The 22,138-nt window shown below is 43.1% G+C and overlaps 1 protein-coding gene across 4 annotated transcripts in view; it reads left to right on the plus strand.

Moving 5' to 3' along the window:
• Window positions 1-6,939: 6,939 nt before the first annotated feature.
• The window catches only part of PPM1B (protein phosphatase, Mg2+/Mn2+ dependent 1B), a 62,298-nt gene continuing 47,099 nt past the window's right edge, over window positions 6,940-22,138 (plus strand). For 2 of the 4 annotated variants that reach the window (XM_041128213.1, XM_030034512.1), the window contains exon 1: window positions 7,063-7,166. The gene's annotated coding sequence lies outside the window, so the exon portion shown is untranslated. Of the gene's footprint in view, window positions 7,167-22,138 lie in introns of all 4 variants that reach the window. The other 2 variants (XM_030034518.2, XM_030034507.1) reach the window with 2 other exon arrangements.

Consider the following 22,138-nt stretch of genomic DNA (forward strand, 5'->3'; position numbering starts at 1 on the left):
AAGCTCTCATAAAATACTTCAGTCAAAGGGTAGAAAAAGTAATCTGAAGTCCAGGTAGTCAGTGAAGAACCAACCAGGGCAGTAATAATGATGAAGGCACAGTAGGGATGACAGGTGAGAATAGTCTAAGCAACAATTGGTATTCTAACATCAAAGTAAAATGTTTAGCAAGATTTTAGACTGCAAAAGGAGACACCTTAACAAGAAGTTAACAAAACAAATGCTTATAATTTATCTCCCATGCTACCTCCAATACTGCGTTGAGTTCTGACCTTCCCAGTAGCATGGAGGAAAAGCGTGAACATATGCTCACAACTTGATCAGGTTACTAAGGCAAAATATTGCTTGTCAGCTAGGATGCTATAGCAGTGTATAGTAGCTTAAACTAACACATTTTACTTCAGCAGCCGGACGAGCTGGGAGCATGCACACAGGCAGTTATTACAGCTTGTCTGTGGAGTAGTAACTTATTAAGCCATGCTAAGTCATGGCTTAATTACAAACTGGCTTGACAGCTTGTGGCTGTCTGTCCCTACTCAATTTAAAAACGTGAACAAAGCTCAAACGAAGGCAACAGAAATAATCATGGCACATCAACCCCTTCAGTTTGTTACATCTCAAAGCCAGCTCATGGCTGCCTGTGTGGAGCTCTGAATAAGTACTGCCACACTGCCAATTAAGTGCCTGTGTGAAGGCACTTAACCTGTTGCCCAGCCATGCTTAAGATTGCATTTGTCATTCTAATGCTGAAACTGAATGGCATTTCATATCATGCTGTGATAAACTAGAATATTCTGTCCTTCTTTGTCATCCTTTTGAAGTGACGAGCTCCCAGCTGCTAGAGGAAATTTCTGATATTAATCCCCAAAGGTTTTGCTTTTATACTGTTGAGTTAACTGCATTTCTATTTCTCCATCAGTTTAATTGTTTATGGTTTCCTAGTTCTCCTTACTTGTTGGTACCTCTGAGCACTGGGTCATTTACAAATTAATTTCCCACCACCTGCTTGTGTCAGTGCCATTAAGGAAAATATCTAGTAGGTTTAAGCCCAAAATTGATCTTGGGCAGGGTGGGGGGAAGAAAAGAGAACAACCTTTACTCAGATACTTCACCTCTGATCATTAGATTTTGCTTTATCCTCTACGGATAGTTCATCACCTCCATTAGTCTCTGGTACTGCTCTGCTAATTCCTATCATCTCCTCCGTTATCTAGAAGTTGAATGATATCATCAAGAAAGATGCTAGATTAATCTGGTAATGCCCACCTTTTGTAAACAAACATTACTCTTTCTCATTTCCTGCTATAATTACTTTAAAGAGCTTACGATGAGAAAAGTGATTTCATTTGACAGTTTTCTGACTTCTGGAATGGGCATTATCTGTTCTTTCTGCCCAGAGGCTATAGACTGTGTTTTATTTTCACCTTATATGTGATACTAGCGATTTCCTCTCCCTTTTAGCTATTAGCCATCCTGCCCTCTAACCCCATGTTCAACATCACCATCTTTACTGAAAATTGAGACAAAATATGCATTTAGTTTTAGAATCAGATGGAGACTGTCTCTAAACCCCACTTCTTCCTCATTGGAAAGTGACCTCACTTCTTTCTTACAATATTATGTCACAGCTGGATAACATCCTGCTGGTTTTCCAGGTGTCATATGTAAGGTCTAAATTAACCTGATTTTCCAGATAAATCCTCCCTTCATTCTCACATTTATTGATGTTTGAGATCTTTCCTGAACCAGATCTTTTTTTCTGTTCTGTTATATGCTCTCTGCTTATAATTCTTACCTCTTTCTTGATGCCACTGCTCTTCCACTTATGCCTTGAAGCCTCTACCCATAAACCTTTTTGCCTTGTGTGAGATATAGGATCCCAATGGAATTAGCAATTTTGGTTTTAAGATGCCTAAGGCTTCTTCCACATTCAAATTTCTGTTTTCATTATACAAGCTGATTTTATTGCCAGGTCCCTTCATTTATCACAGTTTGCCTTTCTGAAATTGAGAATGTTCTACTTTCTTTCACCTCTACCTTTCAACATACAACTTGTGATCACCTACTCCAGGGTTATTACCTACAGTCAGGCCTTTGAGGGCATGTTCCTGAACCATCCAAAAGCTTTACTTCTTACAGGCTCAGTGACAGTTTGGAGGAGGAATTCATTGACTACCACAGTCCAGAATGTCTGGCCCCAACTACAAGTAGCATGTATTCTCCAAACTGTTAACTGGGAATTTGAAATCTCACTGGCTGGTTCTTTGTATCCAAGTGGTACCATCTCTTTAAGAACAGGGAGTTTTCTAGCTGCCTCCAAAACTTCCACCCAGGGTTCTGTAACGATCTCACAGCCCTCTCCTCTCAATACACTCTGTAACCATCTTTTCCAAAAATAAATTGGAACTAAATTATGAGCTGTTTTATTCCCTACGTTTTATCTGCAGAACATTGCTTCCTTACTATAGAATGTTACTACACATCTTTATTTTTACTTCTGTATTTCCTCAATGGCAAATCCCCTCTAATCCACGTGTTCCAGTTAGGAACTCCACAAGTTGTGGGTTTTTTTATTGCAAAGGGGGGGTAGCCTGAGCTGTTTTGTGAAATTCCTCCATTTTTTTCCCCAAATGCTGGAAATAGGATAGCCACTTTTCAGTTATTTCATTTTGACACAGTAACATTACTTGTTTTTTGCCTTTGTCTGTATCTGTGCCTTTTTCTTTGCTACCCATTGCACATTCTTCCTATTCCCCATTGCTGTATTAGCATTTAATCTTCCTCTTGTTGAGCAAAACCAAGGCAAAATATTACATGAATCTTTCCAAATTTTCTCTACTCATTTCTTAATATGAAGATAACCCTATTATCTGTGGTGATTTCCTTCCTTTCTTTACAGATGGTGTAATCTAGAAGGGGTATGCAGGGAACTGGTGAAGAACTTAACTACTGTTGTTTAGTCAATTAATTTCCATGGGAAGTTACTCAGCTGAAAATCAAAGAGCTTGTTTGCTTTGCAGATAAAAAATATTCATGTACCATGAATATTTTCAGTGTCTGAGAATGCTTTCTTGTGAAACTAGAGCAGTTGCCACTTGTGGTCAAACCAGTGTGAAGGCCAGTTAAAACACCAGATGGATACATACATGCTTCCAATGAAAAGCTAACTTTTTCACAAACAGAGGTAAAAGTTGAGATAACAATGTGAAAATGCTGTCAGATCAAGTAGCTTCCCAAAGTTGCTGATACTTTGTCAAGACCTGTTTTACACTCATTCATTTGAATGTGAAACAAATTTAATTATTGAGATTCATGAACAGCTACTCCTAAAAGGACAAATCTGTTTCACCAATAGAACAATAGAACATTAAAAAAATGGGAATTTTAAAAACTCTATATGGTAAGAACTCACTTTCATTCCTCTTAAGTGCAGTATCAAATAACGTTGTTTGCAAATAACCTTTATCCTGTACAATCTATTTCCCATTTATTGGTTAGCATTTCTATTGTTCATAGTTATTTTCATCACCACTAAGAATCAGATGGACATTGCATGTATTAAAAAATGCACACACTTTCAGGCATGCACACATTACTGCCAATCCAACACACGTATGCTCACGAGCAAATATCCTTCTTTAGTAATCCTACACGAAGCTTAACTGGGGCCAGCCACGAAAAGGCACAAAATCCCTAGATTAGCCATTAACTCCACATTGCCACATACAACCATTATTTCACCTACTTATTACTTCACCCACCGACCCTGCTGCCTGTCGCTGTACTGCTTGCCTCTTGCCACACACACCTCTTGAGCAATGCCAGCATTTAGTTTTAGCCCACACAAACCAGCCAGATATGCACATTTTCTAGTGATTAGGAATGTGCTGTTCATGCTGGGTTAAGGACTCGTGTGCATGGTGTAGATTTTTAGTTAATCTCTAATGTTTAAGCAGGTCATATTTGAGAAGCAGTAGGGGATATGATTTATTACATTAGAGATGATGTAGGGTAATATTTATTATTTTGGGAAGTCAATTCTGTAAAGGTTGTACTGGTAGTGAGGTGATACGATAATGAAGTATTTTATTTTTTCTAAATTTATTATAAAATGATATATTCAGTTAGAGCTGAAGGTGAAATGAAGGGGACAAGAACGAAAGCGTCGAACCTAGAAGCAAGAAGAAAGGCAGGGTCTGAAGGTTTGAATGACAACTGAAAGACTACCTTGTAATTTCCTTCAGTATTTCTGTACATTTTTGTTTTAGTAGTCACTGTGGGAAGAATGGCTGCTACAGTAAATTAGATGGAAGAGTCAGTAGCAGCTGAGTATGCCTTGGTCATACTGAGCAAAATTATCTAATGCTACCTATGGTAACTCTCTGGCAGATAGCCAAGAAGCAAAGTAGAGGGTGTAAACAGAGAACTGATAAAATTACAGGCCAGTTCTGTACCTGGTGAAATCTGTGCAAGATTTGCCATTACTTTAAAGAGTGACAGGGTCTCAAAAAATTCCTGGTGAACCACATTAAATAAAAACTATTTCAAAAGTTCAGTAAGTATCTAGGCTGAATGAATTTTACATTCATCAACCTGAAGATATAGCAATTTTTAGCCAGATTTGTCATTGCTTTAATAATACATGAATTGTGTTTAAATAGCTATGAGATATAAGCCTGAGGAGGGAAAAAAAAAAATCCCTAGCTAGATGTATAAAAGTATCTTGAGTCCCACATCATGTGGACACTGCATAGTTAATTAGGTTGATTGGCAGCTGGGTCTGGGTACTCAAATTAGCTTGTCTATGAGCAAGTTTTCTATGACAGAAGGCTAACTGCAGTCTCAGTGTTCTGGCTGTTTCTGAACCTGCTCACAAGTGCCTGTGCTGAGGCAATCTAGGTTTCATTCTCAATCACTCTTATCAACTGGCAGAGAGCTGTGGTAAGCAGCACTGTCACGCTGGAGTGACCTTTCCCATCGTCTCGTTGCAGAGTACATGCACTTGAACCCACAGAAAGCAAAGCTTCAGCTCTTAGAAATGCAGTCACATCAGTTACCTGAGTTCAAAGCGCCTCCAGAGCTCTGTGTAAGGATTTTTCTAACGTGAGTGGTGGTGCTGATGACCTTAAAGCTGCATAGCGTTTTCTGTACTGTGGACATAATGCTAGAGAGCCTGGAAAAATAATCCCATCGTGTGCCTATGTCGAAGACTGGGAGAGAATGCCAACTCCAGAAGGGAAAGTTCCCATCTCTTTCAGGGCCAGCTCCTTTGCAAATACTCCAGAAAAGACAGATGGATAAATAAAAATCCTGCATAAACTGTGTTTCGACCTGTGATCTCAAGTCCTGCATACAAGTGTTCATTCACACTGATTGTATATAGTGTGTGGGGAGGAAACACCTCAACGGAAGGGGACAAGGGCATCAGTAGACTATCATGTGAAAATTTGCATGTCATTCGTACGGATGGTACACTAAAGTTTGGGCGCTCAGGAGTGTAAGGGAAGGACACCCCTTCTCAGTCATTAGCTTACAAGGAAAGACTATAGTGTCTAACTGCAGCCAGCAGAACTGCTGTACAGGGCTCCAGAGCAAGGCAGGAGTTGAGTCCCGTTCCTGAGCGATGAACCCCAGCTGGCTACAGCCCATTGATTGGGAAAGATGGGAATCTCAAGGGATTATGAAGCATCTGGCAGATGTTCATGTTCCTTCCTGAATAAACATTTTGTTTTGGGGTGAGAAAGAAGTTAAAGGGTAGGTGAGCCCACGTAGGGGCTAATTACACCCTCCCACGGGGAAGCTCTCGCTGGAGCTGGAGGGGCCGACGGCTGAGAGCAGTTGCCACTCGCGCCCTCCCGCAGCTGCCGTTACTTTTCAGGCGGGGCGTCCTCAGCGGGCCTGGTGCGGTGCTCGGTTCCCTCCCCCCGGGCCGGCGGCGGAAAGGAACGCCGAGGACGGAGGCACCGCCAGCCTCACTCTTCACTGAGGGAAAAACGGCAGCTCCGCCCACCGGGCCGGGACCCGCCGCCGGCCTAACCTCCCGCCTCACCTCCCCGGGCGCGTGAGGGGCAACGGCTCCCGCGGGCGGGCGCGAGGCCCCGCCCTCCGGCGACCAGGAGACGGGCCCCGTGCTCCCTGATTGGCTGGCGGTGATGTAATCGCGCGAACATACGGGTACTCCTTACCGCCCCCCGTGGGACAGGGGTGAGGCGGCGCACCTCTCCCCCTCCCCGCCCGCCCCGCGACCAATCGCTGTGCGGAGTGGCGCGCGGGCCGGGACGCGCTCTGCGGCTCCGCCGGGGCCCGCCGGTCCTTCCCCAGCGCCCGCCGGCCCCGCTTTATTGGCAGGGGCGACGGCCAATCAGGAGAAGGCACCCACCGGCCGATTCACGCCCGTTTCGCGAAGCGGCGGCCGGGGCGAGAGAGGCTGCGGGACTGGCGCCGCTGAGAGCCAATGGCCTACAGGCAAACCGCGCCGGGAGGGAAAGGATGTGGCGGGGGGAGGGAGGCTGGGAGGGGCAAGGGCGCTCGCTGACAGCCGCTTTCGTCAGTCCTGCCTAGGCTACGGGGCCGGATAAAAAACCCTGCGGAGAAAGAGAGACCGTGCGCTGGAGCCTTGAGTGACAAGAGCCGCAGCCAATAGTTACCAAAGCAGAGGGGAAAGGCCCAATCAGGAAAAAGCTTTCGGGCGGGGCTGGCGAGTGAGCGAAGAACGGATCGACCAATGACGCTGAGGAAGGGCAGAGTCAGCAGGACGGGCGGCCAATAGCCGCCGGGAGGGGACGGGACGGAATGAGTGACGGGCAGCGGCAGCCAGTAAGCTGGGAAGGACTCGAGGCGGCCCGGCCGGGAACGGCAGCGGGGCGGTGGGGGCGGGGCAGGGGGCCGTGCCCCGTCCGACCCTCCCCTCCCCTCCCTGAGCGCTCTGACGTGGGCGGTGGGGAGGGCGGGCCGAGTGGCGGCCTTTGGGACGGGGGCTCCCAACATGTCCGCGCTGCTGGCGGCTCTCGGAGTGCGCGAGCGGGCGGCGACTGCGGCCGGCGGCGGCCAGCGCGGGGCGGCCCGCGCCTGAGGCCGAGCCAGGCCCCCCGCCACCCTCCCCTCACCCGGGCCGGGCCCTGCAAGGGCCGCCTGGGGCCCGGACGCCGGCGCTCGTCCGCCGACAGGTACAGGGGTCGGGGCCGGCCGTGGGGCACGGGCGAGCGGGTCGCGTCCGCGCCGGGCCGGGCCGAGGCAGGCAGAGAGGTGGAAGGGGCCGACAGGCCGGGCCGGGCCTGGGCGCGCGTGTTACGGAGCGGCAGGGCCTGCGCGCCTGCCGTGGGAAGCGGGGGCTGGCAGCGCCGGCCTGCTCCGTGGGGCCGGAGGGGCGGCGGGCGAGGCCTGCTGCGTGTGCCCCCTCCGGGGAGCGGGCAGGCGCCGCGCAGGCCCGGCCTTCGCCTCTGCCCGCCGTGGGGAGAAAGGAGGGCCGGGGGCCGCGCTGACACGGCCTCCCGGCGGCGGAGCCGGGGCTGCCGGGGCAGGCGCAGGGGGGAGGGACGGCGGGGAGGCCGAGCCCGCCGGTGTAGCTGGGGCTGGGGGCCGGTGGGCCCGCCCTCTGTGCGCCGCGGTGGTGCGGGTCGGGGCGGTGGCAAGGGGGGCCCGGCGACCTAGGCCCCGCACGCCGGCCGCTGCCGGGGAAGGGGCGGGGAGGGGAGAGGGAGCCGGCCGGCCGGCCCGGGCCCCGTGCGGGTGGTGCGGCGTGCGGGGCGGGGAAGGGGCCGAAGGCGGCCGGCGTGCCGGTAGCTGCGTGCGGAGCGGGGTTAGGGGGCGGCGGGCCGGGCCTGTGCACGTGCATTGGCTGGGTCCGGGGGAGTGGCGGGCCGGGGGCCGACGGGGCCCGGTGTTGACCGACGGGGTGGGGTGGTGGGAGGTGGCGAGCTGCGGGTACGGCCCTGGTGTCGGAGGGGGAAGCTGTCGTTAGGCCTGGGTGCTTGCGACGAGCTGGAGGTGTGCGGAGGGGATGAAGTCACAGGCAGATGGGCAGTGCCTGGGTGCCTTTAGCGTGGAAGGGGAAAGAAGTTGAAGGCGCTTCTCTGTTGTAGTTTGGAGCTTGCTGGCACTGCGAACCCAGTGGAGGTAAACGTGGATATGCTTTTACTATAACCTGTAGCTAGTCGAAGGGAGGGAGTCGTTTTGGTGGGCTGGAGGCAGCTGGAAAAATCTGTCTGTGTGTTGTTTTGCGTGCTGTGGTAGGTAGAGGGATATGCTTATACCGTGGATGCAGATGGTGGGTGAAACCACATGTTTTGAGGAATAGTCGTGCATGAAGGCCTATGAATTTAAGAGTGGTAGGTAAACAATCTTGTGTGTGTTGTGAGAAGCAAGGTGATAAGTTGGCTGGCTTCTAAGTTGTGGAGGAGGGAGGCTTTGGGTGGTAAGCCTATGTACAACTTACAGGCACAGTGGTAACAGGTTGCTACAAGGTTCTGAACTTGTTTTGTTTGGTGGCCAGTGTGGTTAAACTTAATGTTTGAGACCTCCATGTGTAATATGAGATGGTATGTGGACAGAAAGGCATGCAGGTTCTTACTGTGTGTAAGTTGGTTTGTCTGCCGCTCGTGCTGAGCGTTGAGAGATGCCTGGCTGTTACCAACTCAGTGAGCCCTGTTTCTTGTGTGTTGAGATGGACTAGGGCAGCAAGCAATGTGGCCTGTGTCCTGGGAACAGGAGATTGAAAGTCTGGATGTTTGTTGTTTAAACCATGGGATACAAATTGGAGAACATCTAGCAAATGCCACATATTGGGGTCATGATAGTGCTGTTTGGAGAAAAGTTTGTGCATGTCCTGGGGAGTTGTAGCACTGTAGGTATCTATATTTGTGATAGGTGTCAGGCATTGTAAATTCCTGTCTATAAGAGAATCAATGCACTTTTCTTATGGGTAAATTTCCGGGGATTACCATGGATTATAAGAAGGTGAGGGGGCTTGGGTGGATATTTAGAAGTAGAAGTGAATGGTGGAGTCTTTGAAAGGTTTGTGTGCATTTGGAAAGGGGGGGTAGGATGAATTTGTGGGTATTATGCATATACAAGGTAAAGATTATGTTAGGCTATGTATACATGTGTGTATCAGGTGAATGGTATTTGTGTAAAAGGGAAACTGGAGTTTTCGTATTGCTGAGTTAGTGGGAACTCTAGTCTGTGTATGGAGAGAGGAGGCAGGCATTTTTGGCTGAGGCTGTGAAAAGTTGAAATGGTGGGGGGGAGGGACGATGAACTGGGTCCGGTGTCCCAGGTGTGTCCTGAGAAGGTGGGAGGCTCTGGGGATTCTTTGCTCCTCATGGTATGGAGAGAAGTATTTTATAGTTGTGACAGCTGGTGAAAAGTAAAAAAAGTGAATGAAGATGAGGCAATTTGTGACTGTTATCAATATTATCAGATTAAAGGTGGTTACAGAATGGTCAGGGGGTTTCTGTTAAAGGTGCTTTTTTTGTTTGTTTTGTTCTGTTTGTTCCACTGGGTAAATTGTCCATTAACTTTAAGGGTAAACTTTTGCTGAAACTAGCACTTATAATGGTGTTGATAGGTCAGCAGCTAATTAAAAGCACTTAATGTGGTGTAGACAAGCCTCATGTGTGTATGTATGGGCTCAGAGGCTCGAATGTGTCTATTATATGTATTTATTATATTCATTTTATATACCTTAACACTTTAACTGAGTGCACGTGTCCAGAAGGTATGAAGTCTTTTGAACTGGACGTATGCTTGTGTTTGAAAGAGGGTTAGTGCATAAGCATTTGAGGGTCAGAGATCTGTGAGAAGACTGTCCGTTTAGAATGGAAAGATGTTTGGCTGAGGTGGAAAGGATGAAAAATTGCATGTGTATCCCATGTTCTGTGGGTTTGTGATAGTATGTATTATTTGTTTACACAGCCCCTCATTTCTGGTTCTGCACAGATATTTAGAGGAGTTTGTTATATAGGATAGTGATTTAATTAAGGAACATAGTATCAAGATGAGGGGAACGGAATTAATGTAGTATGGAGAGGGCTGTATAGAGAGTGCATAGAACCCATTTTTCTTTTATTGCGGTAGCTGTAAGGTGGTCAATTACTGAGGTAGGGAACTAGAGAAAGAAAAGAGTAGTCTCATAGTAGCTATCCTGGATAATCCAGTTCCCTTCTTGTCTCTGGAATTATCATTGTTCACTTAAACTTTTCCAAGGGTGGTCACTAGTGTGTGCTTCTGACTTACTAAACTTGACACCCTGTCTTGCAGAAATATCACCCCATCACGATTGAAATTAAAGCTTGTGAAGTCTGTTTGTTGAACATAGTCTTTTAAGGTGCTTAGTGTCAAGAACTACCACTCTTAGAGGGGGCGATTGAGAATAGTGAGTATTTCTTACATGAATGTGTTGCCTCCATATTATAAAAAGGGAAAGGCAGTAAAAATCCACTCAATATTAGACGTAAAAACCTGTGTCTGTGAAGCATTTGTATTATAATAATGACTATCACTCTTGGAGCAGGGTTTATTTAGACTGCAGCAAGGGATGAAATTGTATATAGAACAATATTCAGAGAACACTGTCCATCCTGAATGAAGCAGACTGCAGAACACCTAGCTGAATGCTACTACCATAATGTTCCTAAGGGAGGTGCATGTAGGGTTTTTTTGTTAGTGTGGTTTTTACACAGTTGGTTTTAGTTTTTTCCCCTCCAAAAAACTCTTGAGAATTGAAATTGATCATTTGGTAGTGTCTTGGATCATCAGTCCAGTAGGAATGCTTAAATCTGCCACATAGGCCTGCAGCTGTAGCTTAGTAACTAGTAAATAGCTGTTCTTTTCCAGTCAGCACTGGAAGAAGATAGCTAGCTAACCATTGGTTTTTGCAAGCACAGTCCCTTCCAAGTGAATGGGAAGGCCTTGGTGAAAGAATCCAAACTCGAAACACTGTGTGGGTTGTAGAGAGTGATTACTGTAACAGGTCATGCATATCTTTGTGTCCATAGTTGTTTTTTTCCTCTAATAGCGATTCTTTCTGCCTGCCACCTTAATGGTATCAAGTATGCTCTTTTTTTTTTAAATTCTTGCCACCTTGTCCAACAAGTTTTCCCATCTCTCTGACTTAAGTGCTGCACTAGTGTTTCTCCACTTCTCTGTGAAAATGAAGAAGAATCCTTCAGATCTTGGCCCTTTTAGCAACCCAAGTGATTTGATCTGAATATTGGTCCTCTCAGTAAATTGGAGGAGAGCAATGGTGATTTCTTTGGAAAACTGTTAAAGTAGAAATTTTTGTTATCTTGGCTCCTTCTCTGTTTGTCACTTTTCATTCTGTGCTTCAGTTGTTTATGCTTGATCATCTTCAAGATTTGGCTTATAGATGTACAGGGTGTGAGCTGTGGCTTCTTCCTTCTCCCTGTCTGTTAGCAGTGTGAATGCAGGTTAAATGTTTTATGAAACTTCAAGAGGGGTCTGGTTTAGCCCTGGTCTTCAGCATATCTAGTATGTATATAATCTTCAGGAAATTTAAATTCAAAATCTGGACAAGTTATTGCAGGTTCTTAATTAAAAAAAAAAAAAAGCCACCCAAATTCAAATAACATCAGACTATAAAAGTCCAGAAAAGAGAAGTTGTTTGCATGGGCAATGAAAGATGTGTCCCTGATGCAAGAACAAGGATGCCGAGTTTCCAAAAAGATCATCAAAACTGTTTTTCTTTAACAGACAACCTTGCAAACTCCTCAGCTATTTGGCAGACATCTTTCAGTCTTGGGCAGATATCTAGCATGGGAAACTTTGGTCAAACTGCTTAAAATTTTGTTTTTATATCTGTATCATGTGCTAAAGCCAAACAAAAATTCTGAAGAATTAACGAGTGTCACTCCAAAAGAAAACTGGTCTGAAAAGCTTTGCATGAGATGGTAAGAAATAACTGAGCTGGTGTAGCTCATCTCAGTTTCTTGAAATGAGCAGTTCAGCTCATCTGAACTTCTTGAGACGTGATTGGCATCATGAAACGTAAGGGTTGCCAATCAGTGTAGGTTAAATTAGTCTTCTGGCTCTTAGAAAAACCTACATTGGGAGAGAAGGCACAAAGATGTTTTAATGTAGAAAGAACGATAGAAGGGAAAGCCCCATATCTCAGTGGACAACAGCCTTCCTTATAATTTAGAAGGAAGTTATTCATGCCCTGGTATTGTTCTACTAGGAAGAATAAGTCACCCACAACTCTTTTTCCCTATGCACCATTAGTTTCTCATTAACGTTACTTCAGTGTGTCATTTCATGGTGTTACTACATTACTATCTCATGGCGTAGGTTCTCCCCATCTTTGATGGGAAATAACCTTTTCATTGAGGTTTCTTTCAAATAGTACAACTAGGTGCTTAAGTCTGTGTTCACAAGTGTTAACAGGAATTCAGCTCAAAAACATTGCTTGAGGATGTTTCAGACTAGGCTACTGGAGAGCCTAAGATGGTTCTTTAGTGTGTATGGTAATGACAAGTCAATGACCACAAACTTCCAGATAAGTCACAAAGGAAAGCATCGGTCTTTCCTTGCAGTTTTCAGGGGATTAGTGTGTTAACAGAAAATGTTGTCTTCAATAATCCTACTTCTGTGTCTGCACCCCAGTGTAGGAAGTTGACCTTTACTGAATGTAGAGCAAATATGGCTCTGCAACGTTAGTATATGAATTAATTGTTTTTATTAAGGAGGTAATGAAGTAAGATGATAATGATTTGTTGAGTAGGGGAGGTAACACTTTATTGTAATGTGTTCATACAATACTGCTTTGGCCTGTTCTCACCAGCTTGTCTGTCCTGGTAAAGCAAGGTATTATTTATTCAAAACTCATGATGTTGTATTTAAAATTTTGTATAGCAAAAGAAAAATTGGTGACTGGAGAGAACAAATATCAAATGATAGAACTGTTTGTAAAGAACTGATATTTTGATTCAAGTGGAAAACTGAAACAATGAATATTATGTTCGTCAGCTTATTCAAAAACAAAAAAACCTTTTCTGGGCAGCTTTGTTGGTTAAGCTGATGTGCAAGTAATATAAAGCATTATCGAGCACATGCTCTTCCTTTCCTATTACTAGCTACAGTGGAGCCATTGATGTGGGTTATTGGGTTGTGTTTTCACTGTTATTTAAAAAGTTTCATAAAACAGTAAATGTAGGTGATGCATGAAGTGTGTAGATCTTGAGGGTTTTTTAACTTTATTCAGAGAACTTTCCTAGATGTATCCCACTAGCTTTGGATACTCCTAACTGTAAAGGGGTGGAAGCAAAAGTGGATGAGCGGTGAGACACTGCTGCTATAGTTACTCCAGGAAAAGGAACACTCAAATTCACAGTGCAGCCGTCCTTTTTAGGGCTAATGAGGTGTGCATTGGCAGCTTAAGTCTGTGGGTTTAGTTACTGCTGCTTGAGGCTCTCTTAAATGAATGGGCAGTATCTGCCACATTGATTATATTTACAATAGCAAGCAGTATGCTGCAATTGAAGGTGATTGTAGAGTGAAGCTGTAAGTTAGGCAGGCCCAGTGTCTACGGTGTGTGTACTTCATGGGGCTTTATTTTAGATGAGTTTTGGTCTGGTTCTGTGGACCGAGTATAGTCCAAACATTACTGGGTATTAGGTATTTTCCCAGAGTTTTGGTTTAGGTTAATCTGAGATGTCCACATCATGTGTTCAGAAACTTCTTTGAGATGTGAACAAAAGCACAGTAAGTGGGGTGACTCAGATTTACTTCAGAAAGTGCGCTTCTGATCCAAACTAAAGTGCTAATATAGATGTACCAACTGGGTCTCTAAAAGGCACCTTGGAGCATTGCAGAGGGTGTTGAGCTATGTGGGGGGACTGGATTCTGCCTTCTCTGTTCCCAAATTATTGTCCCTAGTTTTGAAATTGTGTATGAAAATGATTGGTGTTTAAAACTACAATAAATTCTGGAAAGTAGTTCTTTCATGGTTTTAATTCAGTTAATCAAGAATGAAACTAGCTGTGTGAGCAACAGGTTGTGAAGCCTGACTTCCTGTGGCTTTGTGTCTTGTGGTTGGATTTTTCTGGGTATGCTGTATTGTGAGCTCTGAAAGTACTTTCATGTGTTTGGGGCACTATCTGTCCTGCTGTCCTGTATGGGAAGTTGTTTTTGGTGACATAGCTGAGCTCCTGCTGCCTTTGTCCTCGAGGGGCACTAGTTTGGATGTCTTCCCTTGATGTGTTTATTTTCACAAAACTCATAGGATCTGATTATCTCTGAAATACTTACCCTTGTGTTAACTTCCGAATTGTGGCCAGTTTCAATAAAACTTGAAGGGGGGAGGGGGAGAACGACACACACTGTAGCTTGGCTTCCTAAGGTTGTACTTTATTTATTTTCCACTAATGCTATTTCTTGTTTTACTATCTTTTTATGTTTACCACTATTTAAAATTTCTTCCAGAAGAGTTAAAAGTATTTCGCCCCACATTTCAGGCAACATATCTAGAAGTAGGGAATTGTGTTCCTAATGGCAGCTTCTTAAGGGATGCTAAAAATCTCTCCTCTATAGGATAGATAAAATTCTTGTGAGTATCCAACATGCATATTAAACCACCTCCAAATAAATACAGACAGGTCTAAAATTGCCTTTGATATGTATTGTAGCCTTCTGTAATACATGCTGGTACCACATGCGGTAGTTTTGGACCATGATTCTAAGAGAGAAGTGGATGAAGGTTTTGAAAATGAATGATGCATTGAAGCCTCTGGAGTATAGCTAGATTGGATTTTGAGGGTGGTAGATTAGGAATTGGAGGGGGCAGGGATTTGTGTTTGTGATGGCCCTTGTGACCTTGAAAAGCTGCTGAAGTTGTAATGTGCTTTGACATGTTTCAAATGAGAAGTACTGTACTGAAGCTATGTGGTACAGCAGGCTGAGTTCTGAGAGTTCCGTCTTCAGTGTATAAAGCTAAAGAAATTGTTCCTTTTGCTTCTATTTTAAGTGGGCCTATACTCAAAGCACTGACTTCAGAGAGCTTCTGTAAAGGTATGAAAGGTGAATCTAGCACAGATGTTACTCAATTTCTTTCTGTGTCCTTTCTGTTCCTGCTCTCCATCTCCCTAATATAGTAATAAAATACTTGTTTTATTTGTTCTAGTTCCCAAGAGGAAAATCTCATCCTGGTCAAAAGGTACTCTGCATACCAGTTTGTGTGTAAGACCTCACTTCAGATATGGTACTAGTTGCAGGCACTGGTTTCTACTGTCTAACATTAAGTTTGATTCTCTGTGGGGCATTTGAGAAAAATTGTTTATAGCTGATTTTTCAAGAAAAGCGTACTCTTCTTTAGTGAGTGTATTCAAGACAAACATGAAGTGCTTTTCTTACTTCAGCTGTTGTAAAACTTGAATCCAGACATAATAGAAGTAGTCCAGTGACTCCCCTAGGTAGTGATCAGTCCTACATCTTAAAAGGCAAAGAAGCTCCATCTATCTCAGTAGAGCCCCAGTGCACAATACAGTCTAAGACTCTCAAATGTCTCACTTCAGGTGTCCTCAGTAAGAACTGAAGTGACACCTCTAAGGAGATTATTAACAATGTCTAATTACAGGTGGGATTTACAGGCATCTTTAGTGTTATCCAGTAATTGTGGGACTACTGTCTATAGGTGTGTCAAACTGACTTCTCAATTGTGATGTTTATCCATTTGCTAGCTTGTCATGTTTTCTGCGTCTTTACCACTTTTCCAGGAGACATACTACAGCAAGGGATTTTTCGTTTCACTTTTCCTTTTCTCTGAGATGATTGATGTCATCCTGCTCTTTTCCTTACTGATTGCTTAGTCTGGTGGATGAATTTATTGGCATCATCCAAAGTCTAGGTTGTGGCTGATTATATTACTCTGAGGAGTACTTTTTCTAAAGTAGTAGGGGGTTGTGCATAAAACTTCAAATAGTAGGGGGTTTATACATAAGCAAAATGAAAACAATCTTGTGAAAACAATAGCTAGAGCTGGGGGGAAGGGGGTGGGTAAAACCTGTTCTGTAAATTCTCCATAAGTGTACCATAATTCGAACCACCTAGAAGTTTATAGGCATTCAGTCATTTAAAAGATGCTTTAATAATGGCAATTACTGATTTTGTGGGAGGTTTTCCGGCCAACCCTCCTTTAGATTCTGTGCATCTCTTCCAATGTAAAGAAACTGGAAACATTTTAAGGTGACTCTCTCTTGTAATAGTCATTTGTGGGATCAAGGAAAAGACAAGCATACCACTTTTGTGGACGATCATGTTGGAAAGAGAATGTTTCACAACGTTTGCTGGAGTCAAATAGCTGTGCAGTCTTCTCTCCAGGCAGGCCTTGAAAGCTCATCTGTTTTCTATAAATGGTAAAAGCTATAGTTTAACATTTTCCTATGTTTTAAAATTGAAATAATAATTAGGCTTTTCTGTGATGTGGAAGAAAAGCATTGTTAGGACTCTGTCATAGTGACACTGGTGTTTTGTATCCTACTTTTAGATCATAGTAGACAATAGAATTTATTTCACTTCTGTTTCCCCCGTGGTTTGCCTTATGCTGAACCATGTCTATGCTTCTGTATGTTTTATTACTATGTTTGAGTACAAAAGTGATGGAGGTTAAGAGCTGTTGAAGATCAGTAACTAGCTTGTAACATTAAATCCAATAGGGTGACTTCACACTTTCTTAACTAGAATGCACCAAACACAAGCAATTCTAGGCCAGAGAAGAACTTCTCTAAAATATTTAATGAACTCAAAATAGTAGCTGTTGTTAACCATGACAGCTTACTATTTGGTTTTGACTATTGTTGCAGTATTGTTTTAATTTAAAGAGAAAAAGGAATGCTGTCAACGTAGAATATCTGGCTTTTGGAGGGAAGGGGATAAGGTTACAGACTGTCAAAACAATTTCTGATGATTTCTTTTTTTTAACATGAAGTGGGGCTTGACTTACAGAGTCAGAGGGGAAGAAATAAAATTCCAGTATAGTTCAGGATTCTTGAAATGAGCTTGTGCGCTGCTGTTGCCAATGGTAGGGAATAGAATTTAACATGGTCAGAAAAGTGTCACTGGAGAAAGCACTCTGAAAGGATTTTTTAAACCCTTTATTAATTTATATTTGGAAAACATTTTCCTTGAAGAATACTGTATATTCTCAGATGTATTTAATGACCGTGCTATTTTCAGTCTAAAGTTTTCCAGATTTCTGAATCTTTACAGAGGGAAAGTAGGGCTCCTTCTGGGAAAAGTACTAGTCAGTTACTACTTGAAGTGATCTTTTTTTCACTGTTGTTTTGTTTTCTTCAGGGTTACCAGATTCAAATATGTTTTGGATAAACAAATGTAGCAATTCCATAACTGAAGTAACTTTTTTTTTTGAAAGGTGTCCTAAGGTTTCTCCAGACTTGAAATGTGGTTATGTTGTCAGTTTCACAAAGAATATGAAGCTAATTTGGAAAACTTCTTGATTTGTCTCTCCATATTGTCCCTTCCTCCATAGGTCTTGTTTGTTTGTTTATTGAAGCACTGATTAAAACAGAAGCTATTGCATACAAAGCCGACATGACTGCTTAGGTCTGTCATGAATTGTCAGATTTGTGCTTGAAGCCTTTCTAAAGTAAGTAATGGTCCTAGAACACTGTATTGGAATCTCCATAATCCTTTTCTGCTATTTACCTTCTTTTTAGTCTTATGTTACTACTAGTACAAAAAGAATCAGTAAACCTGGAACACCTGTGAGCAAACTTTCTTCTGCACAGTTTATTTTGTTCCAGTTTCAGAACTGTTGCTACTTTCCACTTAGTGTTTATCCTTTCCTTGTGTCAGAGTCTGATACTGTTACTGCAGGATTGAAACTGAAGTGAGGTGGGAGAGGAAATGAAAAGTAGTGCCCTTAGTAAGGAAGAAAACTACAATGCCTTCTAAAGAACTGAAGTAATAAATTCACTGAGAACTTAAGATAATCCAGAGAATACTTGCGTAGGCAGAGCACACTATTTGTCGAGGAGTATTCTTCCTTATTCTCTTGTCACAGGGTTCTGTTTTCTGTTCATTTGTTTGTTCATCATGTGAAAGATTTTTATCAGCAGATATGCAACCTTTTATTACCAAGTTCTGCTGTCTGCCACTAGCCTACTGGAATTATTTGCCTTTTAAAGGTAACATGACTCTCTGATACTGGCATGGGTAAAAACCAACAGATACAAGTTGACTGACATCTGTATTGCTGGGTGAGATGGAGAGGAGCTTTTTTATATTAGTCTTCATTCTGTCTCCTTATTTTTGTTGATGTGTGGTTTCTTTGAGCTCATTTTCTCCTGTTGTGTCCCTTAAGAAGAGTTGGGAGAGAGTGGGAGAAGATTTAGTCTATAGTGCTTTTTCCTGAGCTGTGTAAAAAGTTTGGGATTTTTTTCACCCTGAACTGTGCAACAAGTCCTGCAGATAGTGCATGGCATGACCTATTCTTATTATGGATTTAAGGTGTCATGGAATTGGTAGACTTGCATCACTGTTGCTGAGGAAGCAGAGATTCCTGGAAGGTCTTTGGGTGACTGAAAGGATGTACTTGGTCTAAACTGCCATGTTCAGAGAAGGAAAGGAAAATTAGAGTGGGCTGATGTGACCCAGAATAATTTTTCTATGAAGAGGGGAAAAAGCAATAAAGCTTGTTTGGTTCAGCTGCCAAAGAGTAGTGCCTTCAAAACCCTAGAGACTGAACGAAGGTAAACCCAGCACAGTTAAAGAAGTAGCTAGGCTGTAATTCAGTTGAAGCTGAGTTTTTAATTCTGAATTTCTTCTGTGTTGGTTTGTTAAACCTTATGCTACCTCAGTGACAGTGCTGGGCACTAGATACATTTGCTTCCTTTGTCAGCCAGGCACTGTTGTTATTTCTTTGCAGCTGTTTAAAAACAATGGATGTAACTTCTTGGAAGCTGGCTAACAATGTACACAATATACCTTTGGTTTTGTCTCTTCATTACCAGGAGTTCGTTCCCTCTACCCAAACAGCTTTCTGCTACATGCTGCCTAGGTGGTGGGCATCTGGTATTCTTTTTAGTTAAAAGTCCTTAGAATTGTTTGGGTTTTTTTACCACTTTTCAATGTTGATAAAGTACAGAAAAGAGATTTCTTGTTAGGCTTCTGCATGCACTCAGGCATTTGCTTCTGGAACCCACTCATAATCCTGACTGTTTCATTAAGGAAGATGTTCTTGTATTATTACCTAAGTATGTTAGTACTGCTGTATTTCTGCAGTCTTCTACCTCTGACCATGTGCTCCTCTTCCTCCTCATGCTGACACTTGGCTGTGTCTCATCTCATGGTGAGAGAGAGTTACATGATGTATGTATGTTGGGTATCTATTGCTGAGGTTAATTTTCTTTTAGTTTAGCTTCTTGAATCAGCTTGCTACGTGAGGATATGAGAGCAACCACTGATGCAAAAATTGGAGTAGAAGGTACATATGGCAGGAGGAGGGTTTACAGCAGTTATCAGTTTAGCTTAGCCTAACTTCTTATAAGACTGCACCCTGAGATGTTTCAAAAGAGGTTCTTTTAAGGTATAGTTATTAACATTGGTTTTTAACACTAATGGTGTGGATACCTGATGACCTATCTTGTGAGTGGAAGTCCTAAGTTTACTTGGAATGTTGCTGCTGATGAAGAGAAGACCATATTGGAAGTCACATAACTGTGACAGTGTTGGCAGTGTCACCAGCCATGTTGCAATCCTAAAAAAGAACATGCAATTAAATGTTGACGTTAAAACCTCTATTATAACTAAATTAAAAATGCCAATCTCCTCTTTTGGATTTTCCCCAAATGCATAGCCTGCTACAGATGTTGATATGGTTCCCTTCACAGCAGTCTTTCTGGTTTAATTAAATATCAGCACTTGCTGACAAGAATATCTTTATTCTGTAGGCACATGAGAATACAACAGAAACCAAAACTTTACATAGGAGAGGTCATGGTAAGGAGTTTGTCAGAAAGTTCCTGAGTGAGTCAAGCTGTTTTTCTGTGCTTTTTGTCACGTTTTCAGATTTCCTTACGGGATAAGAGGACTGCCTCTGCTCATCTGCTATTGGCATTGTTCACTGCTTAATGTGGAGCCAAAGTATCTTATCTATTCCCTGCTTCAAGTGTAAGCTTTGGGGAGCTGCAAAGGGACTGAAGTATTTTGGGTGAAACACGAGTAATCTTATCACTGGTAGAGACTAGAGTTTGCAGTTGTTTGTCAGTCACTGACTGGTTTTTGTGTCTAGGAGGTCGTGAATTTGTTCAAGTTCAGAGGTCTTGGTAAAGTGGATTTTCTTTCAGTACAGTCCGGGAGAAATTCAAACCATCTGAAAAGATGTAAGCAATCTGAATTTCAGAAATTCTTTCTAATGTGCATAATGAAACATGTTTAAGTTTTCTTGGCCATTTGCTATTCTTTTCCACTCCTTTGTCTTCCCTTTCTCAGCCACCAGTTTCTACAATAAATTTTAGGTAGAGTTATGAACACCAAGTTTTTCCTTTTATAACCTCTGCTGTTACTGTCTTGTTGCCAGATACCTTGAAAATTAGCCAGAAACTCAATTGCTTGATGGCTGTGTTCACTTGTTGAGGCCTGCTTATTTTTATGCACAGAGTTCTTATACTTAGGCTTTGGAAGATTTGAATTCTGCAAATTGTTGAAGCCTAGAGATGCTTCCTGTTCACTGTTTCAGGCACCCTTGCTATGTTATATAATAAAGAAAACTTTCTATTTCACTTGATAAAAGTATTAAATGCTGCTTTACTTGGATAGCACTATCAATAAGTAGTGTATATCAACCTGTAGCAAAACATTTCTGGGCCCTTGAAAAAGAAGGTGACTGGAAATAGTGAGCATGGCTTTACCAAGGGTCAGTCATGCTTGACCAACCTGACTGCCTTCTGTCAAATGACTAGGTCTTCAGTTGACAGGAGAGCAGTGTTTTGTTTTTTTTTTACTTTGACCTCAGCAAGGCTTTTTAGTGTCCAACAGCATACTCCTGTCTACAGACTGAATGGGAGGATGACTAAACAAGTGAAAACTGGTTGAAGACTCATCTCAAAGGGTGGCTGATGGATTATACTCTGCTTGGACAGCAGTTACAGCTGGAGCTCTTCAAGGGTCTGCTGTGACCTGCTTTTTTTTTTTTTTTTTTAAATGTCTTTGTCAATGATCCAGAGGAGGAGGTGGAATGCACCTTCATCAGGTTTGTGGTAGACATAGAACTGGGTGGCTCAAAGGCGGGGCAGCCATCCCAAAATACTCAAAGTCTAGAGTGGGCCTGTTGGAATTTTAGGAGGTTCAGCAAGGGCACATGCCAAGGCCTGCTTCTAGGATTGGTAACCCTTCTGCAGTACTACAGACTGGTTGGGTTGTAGCTCTACTGGACCTGGTACTGGTGAAGAGTAGGCTAAATACAAGTCAGTAGTTCACCCTGGTAGTGACGAAAACAGCTTTATTCCCCTTCAGTTGCCATTTGTTGCAGATGTTCCCAGACTGCATCTGTAATACTGTGTCCAGTTTTGCTCCCCTTCTCCATACCCCCAACAAGAACAATGCTGATAAATTTAGGACAAGTCCACCACAATGGTCACATACTCCAGCTGCCTGACCTGTGAGGGGATGCTGAGAGCTGTTCATGGCCTTGTTTAGCCTGGAGAAGAGATGCTTAGGAGGGTCCCAATAGCAACCATCTGGTATATGCAAGGATGGATACCAAGAACATGGAGCCAATCTCGTTACTGAGGTGCACAGTGGGAAAACAAGAAACAGTGGTCATAAATTGAAATGGGTGGATATATGTTGAAAAATTTTTACTGTAAGGATGGTTGTTAAGAGATTATAGGAGGTAACCTGTAAGCATCTGTGGAGGTTTTCAAGACCTGAGTGGATAAAACCCTAAGCAACTGGGACTGAGTTCAACATTGACCGCACTTGGAGAAGGAAATTGAACTGGATGACCCCCTAGGTCCCCTCCACTCCGAATTATTCTATGAAGGAACACCCATGGCAGGGACCTAAGTAGCCAAACTAATCAATACATTTTGATTTATTTGGGAATTTCATTCCTTGTGAGTGGCATTTATTTCTAGTACTCCTAAATAAAATCGTTTGAACATAAACA

The sequence above is a fragment of the Aquila chrysaetos genome, chromosome 13, assembly GCF_900496995.4.
Source record: "Aquila chrysaetos chrysaetos chromosome 13, bAquChr1.4, whole genome shotgun sequence".
Lineage (NCBI taxonomy): Eukaryota > Metazoa > Chordata > Aves > Accipitriformes > Accipitridae > Aquila > Aquila chrysaetos.